We start from the raw sequence: 5,468 nt of genomic DNA, 5'->3' as shown, positions 1-5,468 counted from the left end.
GAGCCAATTCGGGGGAATGCCTAGTGAGGACCCTCATTCTCATATGGAAACCTTTTGCGATTATTGTGATGCTATCTCTCAAACGGGCGTGACTCAAGACCAAATTAGATGGGTCTTATTTCCTTTTTCCTTAATCGGCACCGCAAAGCAATGGTTGAAGGGCCTTGATAAGGCCACCCTTGGACTAGATTCTTGGAAGAAGTTGGCTCTAGCTTTCTACAAAAAATTCTACCCACCGGAAAAGACCAACATGCTAAGAGCTCAAATTACGGGTTTTAAGCAAAGGGATGAAGAGTCTTTGTATGAAGCTTGGGAGCGGTTCAAGGGAATTTGTCGCTCATGTCCTCACCATGGACTTAGCGAATGGTTTTTGGTGCAACAATTTTGGAATGGTTTATATGAAGATTCTAGGAATATTCTCAATATGGGATCGAATGGAATGTTCACCGAGGTTGATGACAACCAAACTTGGAGCAAAATTGAAGAGATGGCAATCCACAATTCACAATATAGTAGGCCTCGCAAGGCTACTAGAGGAGGAAAGTATGAAGTGGACGCCGTTACTCAATTAGGTGCCCAACTAAGCTCCCATATCGATACAATCAACTTGAAGTTTGAACAAGCTATGGCTAGACTTGAGGAAAACTCAAAATCATCGAAGCATCATGGCAATGCCATGACGGCATCCTCATCAATCCCAAGTGGGATATGTGAGAATTGTGGAACTTTGGGTCATGACCCAAGTGAGTGTAGGGGAACAACCGAAAAAATTAATGTTTTCTAAGCTTACAAGAGTGGTACCCCTTATTCAAATTTTTACAATGAAAACACCAAGTTCCATCCAAATCTCTCATACAAAAGCCAAAATGTTCAAAACCCTCAAACAACATACACTCCACCACCCATGAGAAACCAAAATCAAAGACCCTTTTACAATCAAAACCAAGGTTACCAAAATCAAAATCCATACAATCAGCAAAATGACCAAGGTTTTGATGTCCAAAAAGCGGTCCTCCAAATGCAACAAGAATTTTTCACCCAAATGCAAAAAGATAGCCAAGCAAAAGAAACCACCATCAACAACATTCTAGCTCACACCAAGATGTTGGAAACACAATTGACTCAACTAGCATCTTCAAGCTCACAAAGACAAAAGGGGCAATTACCACCTCAAAGTAATCCCCCTAGACATGAAACGGTTAGTGCCATTCACTTGAGAAGTGGTACAAGGTATGAAGCACCGAAGAAGCAAGTTGAGGATGAAGTTGTGGAAGCTAGTGAAAAGGAAGAAATTGTGCAAAACTCCAAAGATGGAGAATCATCAAAAGAAGAAAGTTCAAAGAAAAATGAAGAAAAGGCCAAAGAGAAGGAGCCCATTGTGATTAGACTTCCTTTTCCAAGTCGTCAAGCCAAGCCCAAATTTGATGATCAACTTGGAAAGTTCATGGAAATTGTGAAGAATTTAGAAGTTTCAATTCCTTTCACGGAATTAATCAACCACGTTCCGGCCTATGCAAAGTACATGAAAGATATCCTCACAAAGAAGAAGTCGATCCGGAAACTTGAGACTATCGCCTTCACTAAGGTGAGTAGTGCAATACTTCAAGGGAGTTCACCTCTAAAGTTAAAGGATCCGGGAAGCTTCTCAATACCATGTACCATTGGCGACACGACGATCAACAAAGCCCTATGTGATCTAGGGGCTAGTGTGAGTGTCATGCCGTACTCGGTGAGTAAAAGGTTGGGAATGGGAGAGCTTAAATGCACCAACATCACACTCCAAATGGCCGATAGATCGACGAAGACACCGTTAGGGATATGGGAAGATGTCCCCGTGCGAATTGGGAAGTTTTTCATCCCGGTGGACTTTGTCATTGTTGATATGGAGGAAGATTCCAACATTCCAATCATCCTAGGAAGACCTTTCCTACACACCGTCGGTGCGGTAATTGATGTGAAACATGGTGAGCTCACTCTAGAAGTGGGAGATGAAAGCATAACTTTCAATCTTGACAAGACTATGAGAGCTCCTCGTTTGCATGAGCCATGTTTCATGATTGATCATTATAGCCGAAAAGATGAAAGGAAGAAATCGGAACTCCAATGGAAGAAGAAAGTTGAAGATGCTCCATTCAAAGAGCAAGTAAATTGTGACAAGGAGAGCTTGCAAAGCTCATCAAAATCAACCAAGGAAGAAGAGGATGGCCTCATTGGCCAAGAGAAGAAATTGGGAGAGTTGTCTCCATCTAAGCAAGAGATTTTCAATGATCAACTCAATGAAGTTTGTGGTCTTTGGGACGACGAATTTGAAGGGATTTTTAATCCCTACATTGGACATGCCATCGATCATGATCAACAACAAGGGCCACGATCTATTGAGGACCTCTACCATAATAATGAACAAGCCTTTGATTACTTCTTCAAGGTGTTGAGCAACATCAACAACACCTTGAACATGCCCCCTTGACATCTCATCGAGAATGAGAGTTTGGTGGAGTCCTCCCTAAACCACCACTTGTAAATATTTCTAATTCTCTAACTCGCATTTCAATTCTTATATTGCATTTTTTGTCATCTTTGGATTTTTATTTACTTTGATCAAAATAATTGTCATGCTTGAGAGAAGTGAGGGAGGGACTAACAATTTCAATTGATGTGTAGTGCCTTACCTTAGTGTGGGGATGGCAATTGCCTAGGCTATCCATGCCTTAGTAGTGCCCCCACAATGAAGAACACAAGACTTGAAAGAAAGAATGGAAGAATGATAAAGGGAATGCGCTGTGCACGGGTGGAACTCAATCCGTGTACATAGGGGAAGAATCCGAGCGGATTCCCAAGAATCCGCCCGTCTTATGCAATCCGAGCGTCCTGCAGAAAAGACGCCCGTCTTGAACTAAGCTGAATTTTGAAATTTTCTTGACCGTTAAAGAATCCGAGCGGATTTCTGAAAATCCGCCCGTCCTGAAGAATCCGTCCGTCTTGTGAGAAAGACGCCCGTCTTTGCAGCTGAGGAAAACAAGCAAATTTCTCTGGACAGAAATCCGTCCGTCCTTACGCAAATCCGCCCGTCCCGTGTTCAGCAAATCCGAGCGGATTGTACCAAATCCGCCCGTCTTTAGGCGAGTTTTTGCAAAGGTAGAAGAAGCAGAATCCGCACGGATTGAGCCTAATCCGCACGGATTGCCCCTGCAGTTTTGAAATTTTCGGTCTCTTTAAAACCCCTCCCACCTTCATTCATTCATTCATTCATTCATAAACACTACCCACAACATCAAAACCCTCATCCTCTCCATCATAAAAACAAAAACCCTCAACAACATTCACCAAAATCAAATCAAACCATCCTTCCAACAACAAATTAATCACTCCTTCTTCAACAAAAATCAAAACCAAGAACAAAATCTTCAACCTTTGAGTCGATTTTTGTTTTCATAAAGGCAAAGCCTTTCACCTTCAAATCGATTTGGGCATACTACAAATTGAAGATTTTTCACTCTTTTCTTGGTTAGTTCATCAATGGCAAGGACTAAGGGTGCAACAAAGGCAACAAAGGCACCAAAGGCTAAGGCACTCTCACAAAGGCAAAAGGCTCTTCAAACAAAGAAAGCTTTGGCTATGGTGGTGGCAACACCAAACTTGGAAGTGCAACAACAACAACAACCTTCTATGGGACCATCAACATCTTCTACTCCGGTAATTAATCAACTTTTGCATTATCCGGAAGTAACTTTTATTTCCGATACCCATAGAAATACCTTTGTCAAGTTTGCTATGAAATCTATTCAATCCACCAAATTCATATGTAAAGATGCCTTGGAAAAATTGGGTGTTCTTGAACAAACAAAAGCCTTTTTCAAAGCCATGGGGTTGAAGAAATTGTTTGAAACAAAGGAATTGACATACCCCTCCCTTGTCTTGGAATTTTTAAGTTCTTTGAAAGTCACCAAAGTTGAGAATAGAGAAAATCTCGAGTTTCGTCTAGCTAATGTTAGTAGACGCATTACCTTTACAGAATTAGGTGAAATTTTGGGTCTTAGTGATGAATCGATTTATCTTAAGCATTATGGAAAGTATGACCCCGAGCCTCTTTGGGAGGCAATCTCCGGGAAGAAATTTGAGGATTTTCATGCATGTCGTGCTCTTTTGGTCCATCATCCGGGCATAAGAGTAATGCACAAGGTTGTGGGAAATACCATAATTGCTAGGAAAGACACCAATCATTTCACAAGACTTGATTTTATTCTCCTTGAATCGGCTTTGACTATCGGAAGAATTCACACCAAGCCTTACAATTCTTTGAGGCTATTGGTTGATAGATGGCTTAATGTTGATAATGGGAAGAAGGGCACGACCGTTATTGTCAATGGCGGCCTAGTCACGGTCCTAGCTAAGCACTTTGATCCTAATTTCAATAAGGATAAGAAGTACAAAGCAAAGGAAGGTGGCCATCTTATTCATATGCATATTATGATTCACAAGTTCAAGTGGGTTGCCCATAACCCCCTTGACACTAAATATGGATGGTTAACTAGTGAAGCTAGATCGTTCACCTTGCCCTCGAAGATTTGTCGCCTAAGCGTCCACCGGACCAATTATCTACTTCCCCTTTCCGAAGAAGCCGAGTATATCATTCAACAACAAAAGGGTGATCTTGAAACCCCCTCCTCTTCCATTGTCATACCACCTTACCCCTTTAAGTATGAAGAGTTCAAGCCGGAAGGAATTGAAATTGGGAAAGACTATGTGACTCTTCTCATGCAAGCAATGCACAAGCAAGCCCATGAAGATCGGAAAAATGCGTATTTGGCTCAATATCCACCCCTCCTACATCTAGCTAGGCAAGGACTCCTTGATCCATCTTGTCCTTTGCCTAGTTGGGCGGATAGAGAAGTCTTATTTCCGGGTGCATCTAGGGACGTGGTGGGAGACAATGAGGTTGTTGGAAATGATGAAGAAGTTGATGATAATATTGAGGAAGAAGCAATGGAAGAAGAAAGAAATGGTGAAGATGATGATGAGCAAGATGAGGAAGAAAGTGAAGAAGCAAATGACAAGGAAAGTGGCAATGTGACCACTTCTCATGAGGGAAGTGGTGATGATGATAGCATGATGGAAGACTAGCAAGCCTTGGAGACTCCTACACTCCCATGGTTTGTCTATATCTCTTTGTATTTTATTTAATTTTGATCATTGTTGGTTTAGTCCTAGCCCCATCAAAGGACTCACACCTCGGTACCATTGAGGTGTTCTTATTTTATTGTTCCCATTTGTAAAATCCAAAATGACAAAATTAGTTTCATGCATAGCATAGTGTGTGCATAAACTATACCCATCCTTGGACATTAGAAATAGTGTCTCACTCGGTTTGGGGAAGTTAATGCATACGCAACGGGAGGTAATCTAAATTATCCTCTCCGTCATAACAAAAACCATGCATCATGTAGTGTAGCTTAGTGTAGATTGCATTT

At 41.5% G+C, this 5,468-nt stretch overlaps 1 non-coding gene across 1 annotated transcript; it reads right to left on the bottom strand.

The window, feature by feature from the left end:
• Positions 1 to 250: 250 nt before the first annotated feature.
• On the bottom strand, positions 251 to 357 carry LOC141618070 (small nucleolar RNA R71). The gene has a single exon (XR_012531291.1). It is a non-coding gene; the product is annotated as a small nucleolar RNA R71 (small nucleolar RNA).
• Positions 358 to 5,468: the final 5,111 nt, after the last annotated feature.

Source organism: Silene latifolia, chromosome 1 (assembly GCF_048544455.1).
Source record: "Silene latifolia isolate original U9 population chromosome 1, ASM4854445v1, whole genome shotgun sequence".
Taxonomy (NCBI): domain Eukaryota; kingdom Viridiplantae; phylum Streptophyta; class Magnoliopsida; order Caryophyllales; family Caryophyllaceae; genus Silene; species Silene latifolia.
The sequence above is the reverse complement of the archived record's forward strand: the minus strand, read 5'-3'. Positions and strand labels throughout refer to the sequence as shown.